Source organism: Aedes albopictus, chromosome 3 (genome assembly GCF_035046485.1).
Source record: "Aedes albopictus strain Foshan chromosome 3, AalbF5, whole genome shotgun sequence".
NCBI classification, from domain to species: domain Eukaryota; kingdom Metazoa; phylum Arthropoda; class Insecta; order Diptera; family Culicidae; genus Aedes; species Aedes albopictus.
The window spans coordinates 308,289,622-308,309,473 of record NC_085138.1 but is presented as its reverse complement, the minus strand read 5'-3'; the positions used below and the strand labels follow the sequence as shown (position 1 = coordinate 308,309,473).

The window sequence follows — 19,852 nt, the reverse complement described above, 5'->3', positions numbered from 1 at the left end:
TTCGATTTTTCATCAAAGTCGCTCAAGAAACACTTGTAGAGTATTCGAAAATGCGTCGTTTCGTGCACTAAGACGGCCGTTATCTTTATTGGTTCGATAGTTACAGGTGTTGTTCTTAATAAATCATATATTTTTTGAAAAGGTGATTTGACGGGTTGGGGCAAACATAAAAAAAAATCTCCTGCCCGCATTCAAAAGAAGAAATTTTGTTATAAAACATATCTAAAAATTAGAGTGGTGTCATTTTTCTAACGCAAGTAAAAAATATTTGAAAAGTGCCTATTTTGTCTAGAAAAACATCAATAACTTTTGAACAGAATGACGAAGCAACATTATCAACGCACGAAAATGTGCGTTTTTTTTTGAGTTCCTAAAATGGTTCTTAGACAACTTTGACGAGAAATTTGAAACAAAAAAGATAAAGAGTTTGAACTGTTTTGACCAAATTTGGACCATTCTTCCATTAGTTTCCAAAAGGTTACGCTAAATCAAATCGTATTATTGCTTTATCTTTTTTGTTTCAAATTTCTCGTCAAAGTAGTCTAAGAACCACTTTTAGAGCTTCAAAAAATGCGAATTTTCCACAGCATGGTGTGAGGGTTTGTAGTTTCTTCTCCGTATCCACTGGTGCATGCTCCGTGCACCCCCCCCCTTATCATCTGCTAAATTTCGTTCAGTCTGAACAGCTCCTGTCCGTGTCTTATTATTTAAACATACGCTGTGCAGACTGTATATGCAAAGACTAAACATTAATGTACGTTTATAATACTAGTTTTAAATTCATCTCTGCTAACATTTAAATAGAAATCACTGACATTTAACAAATCAAAACACACTTCTAGGAGGTAATGCTGAGCGAGCACGGTACAGAGCCTACTGATCAAAAACAAGGAACGATGATGGGTACGGCGCACAGGAACGAAGCTAGTAGTTGTTGTAGTAGATCCAGGACAGTCGATTCGATTTCTTGAAATGTCGTTAGCGAACATACTCCGCAGGAATAACGGCGCGCTTGTTAAGTCTAAAGGTTGATCAGTGCACATCGATGCTGCCTCAGCGTATCATTCCATGAAAGACTTCGTAAAGCAAAACGCACAAAGCAACGCTGCACTCTCAAAATACGCGATACACTTAGTAGCAAAAAAAAAAAACCGAGCCGAATTTTCCTTCTAAAATCTGTAACTTCCAGTCTTCTATAACTTTGGTAATTATCAATGTTTTGGGCTGAAAATTTCACCACTTCATCATCAGTATATTGATGATCTAGATGCACAATGGTTGGAAAATGATAAAGTTCGGCCAAAACTCTTTTTATGTGTTTAATCGAAGTTATAGGTTGTCTAGATATGTTATATGGTATTTTCAGTGTTTAAAAAGGGGTATTTAAAAATAACGTAACTTCAATAATTTCAAAAACGGTAAAAATCAGTAAACCTCACATTTTTTGCGTTCTTTTGTTAGAAAATCAATTTCAATTTAATTAAATGATCATCTTTCGATCAAATCCGATCAAGTTTGTTCAAAACGTGTGAAAAATGTGGGAAGATAAATTTTATTTCAGTCAAAAATGGAAAAATAACGTAAAATATATGAAAAAACATGACTTTTTTAAATAGCTCTAATTTGAAAAACTGCAAATTTCTGCAAAATATTTAAATGTTTTTATGCAGTCCTAAGTATGATGTTTAAGATGTACTATTCGAAATTGCGGCGACACGTGACGGCACGAACCGTTTTTTAACTTAAAAATTACCAAAATTCCCAAGGTATAATATATGAAAATTTGAAAAGTTTTTGGCATATTAATTTTGCACCATAAGTGCATTCAAACAGTCCAATAACAAGCTTTTATATGCTGGATAAAATAATAGTTATTTATGTAACAAGTTGCAAAAAGTAGATTTTTTCAGCACGAGTCGTACATTTATCCGACGAGGCTCGCCGAGTTGGATAAATACGAAGAGTGCTGAAAAAGTCGAGTTTTGCAACGAGTTACATACAAAATTTTATGCAATGTTTTTTTTCATTATACAACTCATTTGGGATGCATAATGTTCATAATGACACTCAAATGAGTTGTATAATGAACATAATGCAACTATTTTTCATTATGTAACTCATTTCAGTTGCATAATGAACTAGTACGGAAAAGTTGGCCATTATGATACCGAAATGAGATATATAAAATGGAAATTATAATACTGAGTTGCATAAAATATATTTTCCATTCTCAAAATATTATTATTTTAATTTTTTTGAATAATTCATTTTTTCAATTTTATGACCTAGGCCACTTTGGCAGTGAAAATGTAGAGCTGGTACAAAAGCTGGTATGCTTTTAATTAAGAATCATAAAACTAGAATACATTATCTTTGTTATAAGGTGAAATAAAGTTTAAAAATATCAATTTTGTTTTTTGAGAGTTTTGGCCGCCCCTTTGTATGTGGCCCGACCAATGTGCTATGGTCAAAATTTGCTATTTATAATAGAAATTGTAAATTTTGAATTATGATAAGTTATACGAAAAATGTCACTTCTGAACATAATATAATAAAATCCCTAGTTTTGTGAAAAATTGGAATGAAAGTTTCAATGCAGCTTCAAAAATATAGGAAATGATGCGGTCAAAATTTGAACAATTTCCATTCAGTGCAGTGGTTTGGGCCACAGCCTTCGTCAAAGTTAAAGAACTAAGACTGCACCCATGTATTACGTAACGCTAAAATTGTCATTTTTCGATTCCCCTCCCCCCTCCATAACCTTTTTTTGTATGAAAATCATAAAATTTTTGTATGGGCTGTGACGCTTGGCGTACTCTCTCTCTCTCCCCTTAGAGCGTTACGTAATTTGTGGATGGCGTCTAATATGAGTGTCTGCAGTTTTAACCTTGTATTGACCATACTGAAACACCTGTACAGAAAAAAAGCTGAATTCAATTCGTTCCATTTATATTTAGTGCAGAGCTTTTAACAAACAATTAATATAGTACCGTCGTGCGGGGCTACTTTTGAAATGCGGGGCTACTTTGGACACTTTTGAATATGGATTTTTTTAATTCAAAATATGGCTCAAATCTGTTTGATGTCTTAGGAACTATTATAAAGCAATAGTTTTCTCTTCATTTGTTTGAAATTATTTTTCAAACAGACCGTTTATTGCTTGTCAGAAAGCGAAAAAACATCGAATAAACCTATATTATATTTGTAACGTATCAGAACATTTGGTCTGTAGGCATTGTTTCTACAGTTCATAAATTTCAAAGGGTTGATCAATTCATTCAAAATGTATCAACGTAGCATATACAATCGAATATTTGTATCGTTATACGTTATAAATGACCGTTTCGCCCAAATAAAGGACTGATGATCCTTTTTTTTTCAGGCTATCTGTATAGCAATATCACGCTGCTCATAATACCAAAGGTAGCACAGAACCATCTTAAAACGCATATTTTTATTGAAATTATGTATGATACAGTATACTACAGTATTGGTACAATGTAGTTTTCCAAATAACCCTTGAATTTGAAATGCAGTTTTGTTATAGATAAAAATGTCCAAAGTAGCCCCCATCTGATTCTATATGAGATGTGTCCGATTGGTGTATGAACAACTTTTTTGTTTATTGATGGATTTAGCTCAAATTTTGCATACATCCTACATACATACTCACAATTATTGTGTATAAAAATTGCGGAAATTCATTCACTAGTCTGGGAGTTATAATGTCATAAAGTTGAAAAACAATGAAAAAGTGTATAAAGAAGCCCCGCACGACGGTACGACAAATAATCTCAAATTTTCGTGTGTTTATTTATGATATCTTACACGTCACACATAGTGTGTTACGCATTACGCGTAATGCGTTTCATACATACGTCAATAAATAGACGTGTTTTGTGTATGAGTTACAAAGGTTGGCTACTGTAAAAACCTTATTGTAAGCGTGATCGAAACCACTACCTGAAGTATGCTGCAATCAGTGCTAGATTATCAGTGCTCGTCTCGATGCCGTTCCGACCCAGGAACGCCTTCAGGGTGGTTCTCGGCTACCACTCCTTCAAGATTGTCAGCGGCCACAAGACTCTAGATCCGGAACACTTGCTGGGCAGAGAGCACATTATTCAACAAGCCACCAATTACTCCACTTTATGATCACCACGTGGTCGCTGGAAACCTAAGGCCGCCACAACGGACCATTTTCTTTGCCTGGAATCCCCGAGAACCACTGGCTTAGCAACACGACACCGTACGATGCCGGGTGACACATATGTTGCGCAAATTTCAATAATCTCCACCGGCTCTTCCGGGTGAGCGAACCCGGAACGCCCCACCCAGTATCGAACAATGAACTATTTCCAGGTAAAGCTCTCTTTTGTACAATCCCCACCATCTGAAAATATCCTAAGACCTGGAACAAAATAAACAGCACCCCAATACTGCTGTCGTCTAGACAAGAAACTTGGGGTCCAGGCAGGTTATCCTCAAGGTCTCAACACATTATTTCCGGGTTCAACGAATTACACCCTGAAACAAAAATTGTCATGAATAGCATGGCTATTACAACTATTTGATATTTCATTGAACATAATGCAATATTTTTCTATATACTGGAAAACAAAAATGTGCTCATCGAAAGAGAAAATAACGGCGTTTTCATAGAGATGCCGAATAGTAGGCAGGCAAAGAAAAATCAATAAATCAGCCTTGTTAGTTATTTCGACGGAAAAGAACGTGTTTTATTTCCTAGTGAAATCCGGCCCCAACCAGAAAAAAGGCCTGAAAAGGGAATCCCCTCGTTTCGGATACGACAGTATATTGTATTAGAAATCGTGAAGGAGTTTTTACGACTATTTAAGAAAAGTTAAATTCCTGAAAGAAGGCCTACATGAATACTAGAAAAAATTATCATAGAAATGTGGAGGACCGGAAAAATATTCGAGAAATTTTGGTATGGTTATCCTGAGGAGTTCTATAAGAAATCCTTTTTGAGCAGTGTCCGGAATGTTTTAAAAATTCTTTAAAATAATATCGCTCCTGCCTTATTTAAATTAGAACATTTGAAGGAATTTTTCAATATATTCCTAGAGTAGATCTTTGAGATGCTCCTGGAAAATCCTAAAGAATCGTTAGAGTAAGTTTTCAGTTAATTACGGTGGAACTTTTAAAAGAGTTTTGAAGGGAATTCCACGAGTGTTATCCTAATTAATCTTTGAAGGTTTTTTTTTTTGAAATGTTGTTTCTGTTGGAACTGTAGGAACCTTGAGAGGAATTTCTCGAGAAACACATGAAATTATTAAAAAAAAAAGCTTTCAGAGCTCGTGCAGGAACTTTTGGAAATATACCTGAAAAATAAACTCTAGTGTAATTCTCTGAGAAACTCCAAAATATAGACATTCCCAAAGGGATTCGTAGAAGCATTTTTGGTAGAGATGGGAAAACTATTCCAATTTTAGGAGTGGATCGCTTATGATTCGCTCTCAAAAAAGATTCGACTCTTTTGATCGATTCAGTAACTCATTTCCGCGATTTGATGAAAAATGTCATTTTTCGATGTGAGCCAACTCTTGTTCGTACATTTCTGCCCAGTTATCGAGGAAATCCACTTGCATGGTTCAGACATTGGCGGGATGCCCAAACGTCTGACATGACGTAGTACAATACAGGTTTCACAGATTACCGTTAATTGTACCGAAGAATCGAATCACTGGTGCGAGATGGTCACACAATTTAAGGATAACAAACTATCAACTGGCAACGATTGCAATGTTCTGCGTCAAATCATCATTAAGTGCGCCGTCACGCTAACTCTTTTCGACAATTCGTTGGAATTGTCATGAACATAAGCGTATCGGAATTTTTTGAAAAGAAATACGATTCACTCACTCGGTTTCATGACTCGGCTGAGTCGATTCGCGAGTGAGTTACCCATGTTTAATTCTTGGAGGTTTTTGAAAAGCTTTTTTTTTTTTCAAAAGTTTCATTTCTGAGTGATGTGAACCGATAATCAACGTCAACGTTTGTGAATTGAAACAGATAATTTTTGCATTTCATGGATATATAACTATTCAAACGGGTTACGAATTATCGAATTGAAGATATAATTAATTGATTAATTATTTAATTCATTCATTTTCCAATTGGTAAAGACTCGAAACACCGTTTAATTGATATATGTTGAACTGCAAAGACTTTTGCAGACGATGTATAGAATCGTCCGAACACTCACATGCACACGTTTTGCGGCTTTGTAAGCCTTCTAGTACTCGACTGCTGCAGTTTCTCATTCCTTTGAACTAAGGCTTTTCGTGAAATGGTAGCGGAGTTTCCATGCTCCGTCGATTTCCTCACCTTTCCACATCAAATTCTTCGTTCTCAATTAGTAAGAAACTTGACAAAAGTTTGACCTTTGCTTCCGAAGCGAACCAGCTAAGTATCCGCGTGCACGATTTGTTGTTTGCGGAGTGGAAGAAGTTTCGCTAATGCCCAGTTGATTGAATGCCGCATTTGCAATAATTAATTATAATACCATAGCTATGTACCATGATTTTCATCGGCACTCTCTGGTAGGTTGCATCTACGCGGCTGCCATGAATAAATAGGCAGCGGAATGCGATGCACTTCGGAATGCCATTTGGAGTGCACAGCCAGTCGTGCTACGATCGTGGACTGCATTCGTAAGAGACCGTTTTAATTACGTTTTTATTTGCAATACTGTTATGGTCTTTTGTTTGTGCAATCATTTTTATCGAAGTGTAATTAGAAAGCATCCCACTCCACTATTTTTTGAACGCGTTTGCAAGAGTAAAATAGAAATAAGGTGTGTATATCAAACTAACTGACGATCGTATTTGCAGATCAAACATATACCTTGGATTTTCTAGGGTATATTTCAGATTTTAGTTTTAAATCTTTGATTCATCATATGAAGCAAACCTTATCACTTTTTGATCCATATAAAAATGGTATTTTTTGAAATAATTTTGAACAAATAAATTATGGGATAATTCCGGACTTTTTTACTTTTCCATGAAAGATTCATTGGTTAGTGCGTGACATTTTCTTGATTCTGACTCAGCGAAATAATTCCATCTAGAAATGGCAATGCAAACATCAACTTAAAATGTTGGCAAACAGCAAATGGCCAGCGAGGCGCCATAAAACACGTCTCGGGTAATTTTTTATTCATTAAACAAACACTAGCGGCAGCTGGATGGATGGTCAATCTGCTGCCGTCTCGCGTAATGACTTTCATCGGTTGACATTTTCCCCGTTGGCATTTTTAAATCATTAATTATCCCACACTGATTGCACACATTTTCGCGCGAGCGTTGGTTCGCTCCTCAGTAGGAATATCTGGCTATTAAAATGTGCAAAAGTACTTTAAATTTCTGTTGGATACTAATTACTGTAAGAGACGCCCACTTAACCTTCCAGGACGCGCGCCATCAAGCAACCGAAACTGCAACGCGCTCGGCCTGTGATAGTGTTGTACTTTTTACAACAGCGCGCGTGCTGAACAGGCTTGTCCGCACTAAACGCATGAAAATTCTGCTCTTTTGATTTACACCATCAAAACCATCGTATTTATTCAATCTTCCTATTTTACCTGATAAAAGGATATTTGAATATCCTAAATATCATTTCCAACTGTCAATAAATCGCACCGCAGTGCCGCACTGAGCGTGCAAAGAGAAATTCACTGGGGTGAATTCACCCGGGTGAAATTCTCTTTGCGCGCACAGTGTGGCACTGCGGTGCGATTTTTTGACAGTTGGAAATGATATTTAGGATATTCAAATAACCTTTTATCAGGTGCGGTGCGATTTTTTGACAGTTCGAAATGACATTTAGGATATTTCAACATCCTTCTATCAGGTAAGATAGAAAGATTGAATAAATACGATGGTTCAGGGGATGTAAATCAAAAGAGCAGAATTTTCATGCGCTGAGTGCGGACAAGCCTGGGCTGAAGGGTTAATAGCCTTTACTTATTGAGTGTATTTTCTCTACCTGCGCTTCTCAAGTGTTTAATTAGCAGTTCCACAGTTATTGACTTTGTCAATTGGGGGTTTTATGTATATCGCGACAACTTACTTACTTTCAGTCCTGGGCATCCACGGTGGTGCAGAGGGCCGAATTGAAAGATTTCCATCCTGGGCGATTGCCAGCCATCGCCTTGACTCATGGCTGCGCCGCCATGAGCCTCTGGGTCTGCCTCTGCTGCGATGTCCTGCTGGGTTCCAATCTAACGCTTGCTTGCAGATTTCGTTTCCTCCCCTGTGTAGAGTGTGACCGACCCATCTCCACTTTCGCTCCCGAATTTCTGTCCCTATCGGCTTTTGATGACATCGACGTTGGAGATCCAATTGTGAGGCCACCCTGCACAAATTATATACCGCAAACATCTATTGATGAAGACCTGTAGCAGTTGCGTGTTCTCCACTGATACACACCAGGTTTCAGCAGCACAGATTTCACGCTAGAGTTAAAAATCTGGATTTTGGTGCGTCGACTGATCTGGTTGTTTTTCCATACATTTCTTAAACTCGCAAAAGCTGCACTCGCCTTCTTGATCCGTGCACCTATGTCGATCTTGGTGCTGCCATTTGGCTACCAAGATATTGAAAGCTTTCAACACTTCCACTGATTGCCCAGCTACCGTAAAGCTGGAAAGGTAGACCGTGTTTACATCTTACGATTTTTATCTTGTTGACGTTGATGGTAAGACCTGCCACTGAGGAGCGATTGGCAAGATCATCGAGCTTGCTCTGCATATCAGAGCGCCGCACAGTGGCTGATTTCGTCATTTTAGCGCGCTTAATTAATAACTTTTTTACTATGAAGTTTAGCATCATGGTGTCTTTGGGAAAGTTGTTCACTATAATAAGGAGCTTCTTTTGAGCTTTTGTGAAAAATGATCAATCCCCCTGAAAGTGAGATTGAAAATTTATTTTTCAATTTTTCAAGATACGAGGTTGGTGTCTTCACAAAAGTTGTAGAAAATATAGTTTGGAGCAACTTTGCCGAAGACACCAAGTTTGTAACTCCGTTACTTTTCAAGATACGTTACGTTTTCTTTCATCAGCCCCTTGAAAAAGATTTTTGCGCAATAACTTTCTAAAAATTGATTCTACAATTTTTTCGTGTTCTACAAAGTTATAGATAATGAAAAAACACACAACTTTGCCGAACATGACATCCCGCTAATTCCAAAATTAAAATAGTTATAACGGTTTTTATAGTTTTTTGGGCCATATTTCAAGCATATATAACTTAGCTATAGGCAATTATATGCAAATTTCCTTTTACACATGTGAAAGAACATGTAATTGCCTCTCTTAGAAAGCCAAAATCATCAAACTGTAAGAAACTGTAAGATGGTTTTTGTATAGAAACTTACATCCATTTACATTACTCTTATATGGGATTTATATATATTTTCATAATATTTATTTGACATTTCATCTCAGCTTGCATTTTTATTGTTATTGTAAGTGTGTGTGTTAATATAAAGAAAGGTTTGTGGTGCATTTTGGATCATTCGTGAAGTACGTTACATAAAAACTTACCATCTAATTCTTTTGTCTTACCAACTCAAGTGCTCCACGTAGTCCACGAAAAGAGCGAATGAAGCGCCATTTCTTAAAAAATTCCAAACATGCGCGTGACATATGCTGTCAACGCTCTCACTAGTTCATATCTATGTCAACATTGGTTATAGTAAATTATAAATCTTATTGCACTTCAAAGTAAGGCTGCTGTTAAATCGTGATCCGACGAAAGAAGCTTCATTTTATGCGTTTTCTTCGTGGACTACGTGGAGCATTGCGAGTTAGTAAGAAAATAGAAGTAGTTGGTCACATTGGTAGTTGGTGAGTTTTTGTGTAACGTATTTCATGAATGATCCAGAATACACAACAAACCTTTCTTTATATTAACACACACACTTACAATAACAATAAAAATGCAAGCTGACATGAAATGTCAAATAAATATTATGAAAATATATATAAATCCCATATAAGAGTAATGTAAATGGATGTAAGTTTCTATACAAAAACCATCTAATAGTTTCTTACAGTTTGATGATTTTGGCTTTCTAAGAGAGGCAATTACATGTACTTTCACATGCGTAAAAGGAAATTTGCATATAATTGCCTATAGCTAAGTTATATATGCTTGAAGTATGGCCCAAAAAAACTATAAAAACCGTTATAACTATTTAAATTTTGGAATTAGCGAGATGTCATATTGGGCAAAGTTGTGTGTTTTTCCATTATATATAACTTTGTAGAACATGACAAAAATGTAGAATCAATATTTAGAAAGTTATTGCGCAAAAACCTTTTTCAAGGGGCTGATGAAAGAAAACGTAACGTATCTTGAAAAGCAACGGAGTTACAAACTTGGTGTTTTCGGCAAAGTTGCTCCAAACTACATTTTCTACAACTTTTGTGAAGACTTCAACCTCGTATCTTGAAAAATTCAAAAAATAAATTTTCTATCTCACTTTTAGGGGGATTGATCATTTTTCACAAAAGCTCAAAAGAAGCTCCTTATTATAGTGAAAAACTTTCCCGAAGACACCATGACGCTCAACTTCATAGTAAAAAAGTTATTAATTAAGCGCGCTAAAATGACGAAATCAGCCACTGTGCGCCGTTGAGCTAGGAGAGCCAGTTCGAAGTCATTTAGGGGCTGTCCATAAACCACGTGGTCATTGGGGAGGAGGGGGGGGGGTTCGGCCATTGACCATATTGTATGACAAATAAAAATTTTTGTATGGAGTAATGACCACGCGGGGGGGGGGGGGGGTTGAAAAGTTCTAAAAAAATGACCACGTGGTTTATGGACAGCCCCTTAAGTGCTCCATGGTAATGAGCTGCCAAAGCAATCCACGATTTGGTTCACGGTCAATCGCACCTACCAGGATCTCGTCGATTACGAAGAAAAACAGTAGCAGTGACAGGATACATCCTTGCATCACTCCAGCAACGACCTGGATGGGATCGGACAAAACACCGTTGTGCAGTACTCTGCACGAAAACGCCCTGTACTGTGCTGCAATGAGGCCGATGAGGTTCTCAGGGAGTCCCTTGCGCCTGAGGGCTTCCCTCATGTTTCCGTGATTGAGACGGTCAGAAGCTTTTTTGTAATCAATGAACACCAGGTAGAGAGACTCTTGGAATTCATTGATTTGATCCAGGATGATACGGAGCGTGTCAATATGGTCCACACAGGATTGTCCGGCACGGAATCCTGCTTGCTGCCGTCGGAGAGTTGCGTCAATCTTCTCCTCTATCCGGTTGAGGATCACTTTGCACAGGACTTTGAGAACAATACACAGTAACATGATGCCCCGCCAATTATCGCATACAGTCATTGGTTTGGGTACCTTTACTAAGACGCCTTGCTTCCAGTCGGTCGGAAATGTCGCGGTTTCCCATATGTTGCAGAATAGTTGATGCAGTAGTTATGCGGATACTACGGGGTCAGATTTGAGCATCTCAGCTGATAGGCGATCGACCCCAGGGGCTCTGTTTGATATCATGCTACGGATAGCTGTTTCCATCTCCTGCACTGATGGAGCTTCGATGATGACACGGGTAATGCATGGAACCCTTGGCGGATCATGCTGAGATGTTGCTGGCGTGGCTGACACTTGAAAAAGGTTTGCAAAGTGCTCGAACCAGCGTTCCAACTGGTCGGTCAGTAACTGTCCAGACGTGTCTTCCACGGGATTCGTAGCATTCATCTTAGTCCAACTAAGGCAACGTAAAACATCGTAAAGGAGACGGATGTTGCCTGTGTTTGCGGCTTTTTCGCCTTCGTCGGCAAGGGAGTCCGCCCACGCTCTTTTGTCCCGGCTGCATGAGCGTTCCACTTCCTTCTCGAGAGCCGAATAGCGCTGACGAGCTACGGCTTTGGCTCCTTGTGTTTTCGCTCGCTCTATCGCGGCTTTGGCGTTCCTTCGATCCTCTATCTTACTCCAGGTATCATCCGTGATCCACTGCTTCCTGCGGGTGCGTAACTTATTCTAATTTTTCTCGCCGATGGCGATGAAGGTGTTCTTAATGGTGATCTATTGATCTTCTACGCTTACATCTGCTGGAACGTCCGCAGCACGGTTCTCTAGCTCCTCGACGAATGACCTTTTCACCGTAGCGTCTTCCAGTCGGCGTGTGTTGAACCGGCGTCCGATTTTCTCCTTCTGTCGATGGATCCTATCCTAGCAATGCGCAGACGGATCTCACCGATTAGGTGATGATGGTCGGACGCAATGTCGGCGCTACGTTTGTTTCGCACAGATGTGGTCGATTTGATACCAGCACGGGAAACCCATGTCATTTTGTGCAGAGGTCGATGAGGAAAGAGCGATCCTCCAACCACCATGCCATTGTTGCCACAAAACTCTGCAAACAGCTCTCCGTTTTCGCTCATTTCTCCGAGACCATGGCGTCCCATAACGTGCTCATAGTTCGAGTTGTCGGAACCAATCTTCGAGTTGAAGTCGCCTATGAGGATCTTGATATCGCCTTTCGGAGTCTTGTCCACATCTTGTCCAGTTGACTGTAAAAGTTCTCTTTATCTTGCAATTCGGCAGCGTCGGTTTGCGTGTAACATTGGATTATGGTAAGGTTTTAAACCCGTGTTCTGAATTTGACTGAGCAGATTCCCACTTCATGAGCGCAGCGTAGGCGTGAGCGCTGAGCGGGAAACCAACTCCACGATTGTGGCGATGTGTTCACCTCGTAGGCCAGAGTATAGCAGAATTTGATTCGGTGCGTACCTGTGTTCTCCAAAGTTCGTCCAACGAACTTCGCTCAGTCCTAGGATCTCAAGCTTCATACGGCATGTCTCATTGGCTAGCTGTGCCAGTTTACCCTGCTGGGCTAGGGTTAACACATTCCAAGTTCCAATTCTTGTTCGTTATTTCGCGCTTAAAGTTGTTCCGTTGAATCAGTTCGTAATCTTTCATTTTCAGTTTCTATAAAGGTTTTTTTGGTTTCGGAAACAGTAGGTCTCCGTGGTGGGGCTGCCATTTTAGGTATAACTTCCGGTGGAGGAGCATTTCATACTCAGCCGCTGGATGCCAGAACAGACGCTGTTTGAGCCGCACCTCCTTGGTGAACAGACGCTCGAGACGTACCTCCACAATCTAGCTGAAATCAGAAGGACAACAGTACCCAGGCTGTACTACCAGCTAAGCACACAACTCTTAGCTGGCGGTTTTTGTCATCTCTTAACCCGTGGCAGCATGAGGTAGGGACTTGTGCGAACCAGAGCTATGTTGGACGCTCTCATTTTCGAATCACCGTTTTGCAGCCCTATCGTGATAAGTGCATATTCTTAATTTGCATGAAATTTTTCGAATTGTTTTTTAATGTGAGCCGCTTCGACTACATGACCAGATCAGACGCAAACAACCAAGTTCATGGTACATTTATCAAGATGTAAAAAGTTGAATTATACTAGGTGACGTTCGTTCACTTTTTCATGTCTAAAAGCATTCCATTAATCAGACCGGAGGTCGCGTAGAATAATTCCCATCATTCCATAAACGACCCATTAAATCTGTTAATTTCCCTAGCCACCCACATTCAGCAAGCGACGCTCTCGGTACTCCGTGGCAAATGTGGAAAACATAAGCTTTTAGACACACCTGCTACTAAGTACGTCGCGGGTGTTTCACCCGATTATCATCCATCCTAGCGATTGTACCCCACTCCCTCTCCTGTAATCCTAATGAAAGTCTGTATCTCACTGAATTAATGGTCGGAACTGGGGAAAATGTGTAGTGACCAACGACCTCCCCAACGAACGCGCAGCGTGACCCACAATCGGAACAAAAACCGACACAACAATAACGGCTCACTCGCGGTCGGTCGCTGGTGCTGGATGGTGGGACCAGCAGAGCCCATCCAATCTGTGCTAATATCCGCCCGGGCAGTTAGCTCGACTAATTGAATACCCCACAGACAAGGCCGGATTACAATGGAAGTCCTGTGTGGATAATTTAGGGCGATGCGGCGGCAGTGGAAACGTTCCGTTCCGTTGCTGTTGTTGTTGTTGTTTCTGATAGGGACTAGAACCAGACTAACCAGTCCAGTCGGTTCATCGTATAGTAGTAGTACCGAGGAAACACCCACGCTTGAATTACATTTTATATTTGTGAATGGGAGGGAAAAAGTTGGGAAGCTTAACTCGGGTTGGTTTGTCATTTCTTGGCGACCTTTCGTAGTATGACGCAATCGTCAGGAGTTTAAGAGATTGCTGTACATTTGTTTACACTTGAAAAGAACAACATTTTTTTTCTACAATGAAATAATGAAGTCATGCTGGAAAAGTTCATTACGTAACAGCTACTTTGGACTTGGAGATGTTGATTTTATCTTCACATTTAACTGGATGATAGCTTTTATAAATGTATTTCGTGGAAGTTTTTTTTTTTTTCATTCGCCAACAATAGTTTGAATATTTTATTACTTATGACATCTAGCTGAAACTCTTTTGCAGATGTAAGTTTATAAATTTTCCCATTCATCTAAAAACAACCTAGTTACCTTTCACTATTTCTTCTGGATCTTTACAGTCTTCATCAGACGATGTTTTTGCCTCTGTAATCTGCTTTCCTATAGTCGCAATTTTGTAAGTTATTACACAATAAAACACATCGATGGTATGGAAGAAAAGATTTACGACTATTGAGATAAAACAGTTAGGGTTTCTTTTTGAATTATGCCATAATTCTGATCTAGAAAAAGGAATGGAAGCTTACATAGAATTTGCTCAGCATCAATCACATCAAGGCGCCCGAACCTTTCCAATAAACGAATAAGTAAAAAAGCAATCTCTTTTCAAAAGAATTCAAACTTTCTGATACTTACTTGATAGCACAGTCTAGCGTAGCACGAACACTTGCTCAAAGCGTGAATAGAGTTCCAAAGATGCATATAATATGGCAGTTTACAAACAAACTTAATTTTTCTTTGACATATTTTAGCCCATTCTACTTGCACATTTCGCATTTTATTCGCACTAACGCCAAAAAGTGGTTTTCGTGGTGCATCTGGGTGGTTTTTGAAATTTTGTATATCTGAAAGAAACTTCCAAAAGAATTCATGAAGGAAACTCGGAGGAATCTCTGAAGAAGCGAACTTATGGGTAGGATGGAGAACTTTCTTTTACGTTCACAAATATTGACAGACATAAAAATTTCAGTGTTTCGAAATTTGTTGATTTTTTTTCGGTGAAAAATACTTTCCAAATCGTTTTGGCGTAACGTTTCGGCCTACTTCATTCAGCCATCATCAGATCTATGAACATTTATTGAGTCAAGTTAGTACAGTTTTCTTTCTTGGTCTACAATTTGAAATTACCACCCACTTACACAAAACCTTTGTTCTCCACCACTGTTGTCTTTCAACTAATCCTAATCCCTATTCAAGGATGGAAACACTCACTTGCAAAGAGTTACACTCACTTGCTGTTTTCTCAGCTCAGGTGCGTGCAATCAAAAAACGATGTATGGACGACTTTTGCCTTGTGGTTTTGTCTAAAAGTTTTCCGAACAGAGTAGGGGTCGCACACGCAGACCGAAGTCATAAGGAAGCTGCGAAGGCAACTCTCCACGAGGTGAATGTAAATTACACTCACCTCGTGGAAAGTCGCTTTCACAGCTCTGTCACGACTTTGGTATGCGTTTGCGACTCTTACTCTATTCGGCAAATTTTTAGACAAAACCCAATGGCAAAGTCGTCCATACATCGTTTTTTGATTGCACGCTTCTGAGCTGAGAAAACAGCAAGTGAGTGTAACACTTTGCAAGTGAGTGTTCCCATCCCTGGCCCTACTTTATTTTGTCATATTACGTCATTCGGTTCTTCTCGGTTGTGTGCGCTTCGACAACGTTCGTATTTTGTACACTGCGTCTATACCACCACCACAAAATCAACAAATTTCGAAACATAAAACTCAACGGTGATCAAAACCCCACAATAAAAACCTAGATTAATCCACCTAGTGGTGATAGTGCCTTTCTCGTCGAACATGTACTCATGATCTTTCCTTGGTTGGGATACGACTGGGATGATTTTGCTTCAGAATGTTGGCTTCAGCTTTTTGGGGGAATCGAAAACACTAGTTTATACTTTTTTCCGATGTTTCGGTCCGTATGGGGCTTTTTCAAGGGGTTAATCGGTTAAGGTTTCCTAGTCAAGATGGCCTTGCTTAACTTAAAAATGTCATGCGGAAGTTTTGGTATTTATTGAGTCCGTTCGGTTTGGAACCGTCGTGATGCGGACAATCTCCTACCTATCGGGCGGTCTAGAATTCGGTTCCTGTTTTAGGAATCTTCAAAGCAATAGCAAAGCAATACACTTGTTTAGCTAGTTAGCTAGTTAGCTAGTTTAGCTAGCTAGCTAGGAAAAGCAATAGCTTTGTTTAGCTAGCTTCTGTGCATGGGCCATTATTCCGAAGCATGATATTTCCGTCGACGTAATGCGAACTGTTCCTGAATCCTGAGAATACCTTATTTAGAAAAGCAATAATTTTAATAAAATTGCGAAACTTATTAATTGAACATATTCCGACGTTACGTTAAATGTGTAGACAGAACTAAAAAATATCAGAGTTTTCAGTTAACTGCTTGAGCACCTTCACTATCACTGAAGACCGATCAACATCAAGAGGATTATTACAAGCTAGAATATAACGTCTTTCACAATCACAGATGAGTACAAATTTCCAGCATTACGTCACAACTTCCTTCGGGGTGGCTACGATGGCGGCCTCTAGCTATCGTCGGCCGGATCTCTGGCACCTTTAGGGTGGCGATGGCGATCATCGGGCGCATTATTACTTCAAAGGCGTCTGGTTTTGTTACGGCTGTCCTTCTCCGCAATTCATCCGGTATTCCAGAATATGGTAGAAGCACAACAATGCCAACTATCCACACAATAATCTTTACACAGCTGGTGGTTTTAACTCGGGTCTGAAGCATCATAGAGTGCAAAATGAGTCACTGACCTTCAGCGCTTGGGCAGTGACCCGAGATAATGAGACATAATTAGTGTGTCCCCGTTAATTAGTTCGTCATCCTGTCATCTTAGTGGATCACCGTATCGCCACCCCTCTCAGGCTATCAACAGAATTAAATCGATCCACACAAAATCTAAAAAAAATCCACACTGAACTGCGAACAGTTACACACTTTTCGACGACTTGTCCTTTCGACGTTTTGTCCCTTCGACGTTTTGTCCTTTCGACGTTTTGGCATTCGACGTTTTGGCATTCGACGTTTTGTCTTTCGACGTTTTGTCACCCATTCGGTTGCGTTGCACAAGCCGCTGCTGGCTTGATGTTGGTAGTGAGCAGACGTCAAACGAGCAAAAACGATTAATACTTGATTCCTCTTGATTCAACCGTTGAAAACAAGGACGATGGAGAGTGAGTAGAGTAAGACGTCTGTATGTATGTGGCCTTAGTTCAGTCAAGATTTTGTTCTTTTACACATATTTATCGCTAGCATTGACTTTGTTCATTTTTGAAGTTCCTGCGAAGCACCCAATGCTGGTTTTGCATCACTATCGGTAGCCTCTAATGTGGTCTGAGCCTATTTTCTTGCTAATCGTTCCTCATGGTTTAAAAAAGACCGCGATTTAATGTGTCGCATGCATGGGTTTGGTTCTTTTTGGCATTTGGCCACTTCCTCCACCACCATAGCTGGTCACCATAGATTGGTCCCGGAACACTATCGGTAGCCTTTATAAAGATCTTCGTTGTGGTCTGAGCCTGTTTTCTGGCTATTCGTTCATCACGTTGTTTAAAAAGCCGCTGTTTAATGTGCCGCAGGCATGGGTTTTGATCCCTACTACATTTGGCAGCATTTGACCACTTCCAGCGGGACACCCGGAACCGGTTCCGGAACTCTATTGGTTGTTCCAAATATGATCTGAAACTATTTTCTTTTTTTATCCGTTTATCAGGTTGCCTAAAGAGCTTGCGATTTGATGCGTCGCATGTGAGGGTTTGGTTAACTTTTATACTTGGCTACTTCCGGCGTGACATCTGAAACCGGTTCTGTAACAGTACTGGTTCCGATATGGTCTGAGAATGTTTTCCTGCCTACTGTTCATCAGGCTATCGAAAAAGCCGCTGTTTGATGTATCGCATGCATGGGTTTGGTTCACTTTCATATTTGGCCACTTCCGACGGAACACCCAGAACCGGTTCCGGCATACTACCGGTTCATATATAGTCTGGGAATGTTTTCCTGCCTACTGTTTATCAGGTTATCGAAAAATCCGCTGTTTGATGTGTCGCATGTATGGGTTTGGTTCACTTTCATATTTGGCCACTTCCGCCGGGTCACCCGGAACCGGTTCTGGAACACTACCGGTTCAGTATGGTCCGAGAATATTTTCCTACCTACTGTTCATCAGGCTATCGAAAAAGCCGCTGTTTGATGTATCGCATGCATGGGTTTGGTTCACTTTCATATTTGGCCACTTCCGGCGGAACACCCAGAACCGGTTCCGGCATACTACCGGTTCATATATAGTCTGGGAATGTTTTCCTGCCTACTGTTTATCAGGTTATCGAAAAATCCGCTGTTTGATGTGTCGCATGTATGGGTTTGGTTCACTTTCATATTTGGCCACTTCCGGCGAGTCACCCGGAACCGGTTCCGGAACACTACCGGTTCAGATATGGTCCGAGAATATTTTCCTGCCTACTGTTCATCAGGCTATCGAAAAAGCCGCTGTTTGATGTATCGCATGCATGGGTTTGGTTCACTTTCATATTTAGCCACTTCGGGCGGAACACCCAGAACCGGTTCCGGAATACTACCGGTTCAGATATGGTCTGAGAATGTTTTCCTGCCTACTGTTTATCAGTTTATCGAAAAATTCGCTGTTTGATGTGTCGCATGTATGGGTTTGGTTCACTTTCATATTTGGCCACTTCCGGCGGGTCACCCGGAACCGGTTCTGGAACACTACCGGTTCAGTATGGTCCGAGAATATTTTCCTACCTACTGTTCATCAGGCTATCGAAAAAGCCGCTGTTTGATGTATCGCATGCATGGGTTTGGTCCACTTTCATACTTGGCCACTTCCGGCGGAACACCCAGAACCGGTTCCGGCATACTACCGGTTCAGATATGGTCTGAGAATGTTTTCCTGCCTACTGTTTATCAGTTTATCGAAAAATCCGCTGTTTGATGTGTCGCATGTATGGGTTTGGTTCACTTTCATATTTGGCCACTTCCGGTGGGTCACCCGGAACCGGTTCCGGAACACTAATGGTTCAGATATGGTCCGAGACTATTTTCCTGTTTACCGTTCATCATGTTTATGAGTGCCGCGGTTTAATGTGTCGCATGAATGGGTTTGTAGCGTTTTCATATCTGGCCACTTCCTGGGGTACCGATCCGGAACACCTAAATGGCCATAACTCCGGAACGGCTGGACCGATCTGAACCATTTTCAATAGGAAACAATGGGACCAGATTCCGCGTCGAATGAACCATTGGTCATTGAAATCGGTTGAGGTTTACTGTCAAAAAGTGATGTGAGTTTTTTTGTACACACTCACACATACACACGCACACACACACATACACACACACATACATACACACACACAGACATCACCTCAATTCGTCGAGCTGAGTTGATTGGTATATGTGACTCGACCCTCCGGGCTTTCTATCAAAAAGTCATTTTTGGAGTGAACATATAGCCTTTCCAGTACACTTAGTGTACGAGAAAGGCAAAAAAAGAAAAATAAGAATTTCAGTTTAAGATATACAGACTAACAAGATTTTAAAAACCTCCAAGATGAA

General features: G+C 40.1%; 1 protein-coding gene across 2 annotated transcripts in view; it reads left to right on the top strand.

The window, feature by feature from the left end:
* LOC109398506 (uncharacterized) overlaps nucleotides 1-19,852 on the top strand; it is a 178,337-nt gene that overhangs the window by 60,455 nt on the left and 98,030 nt on the right. The window lies entirely within an intron of this gene.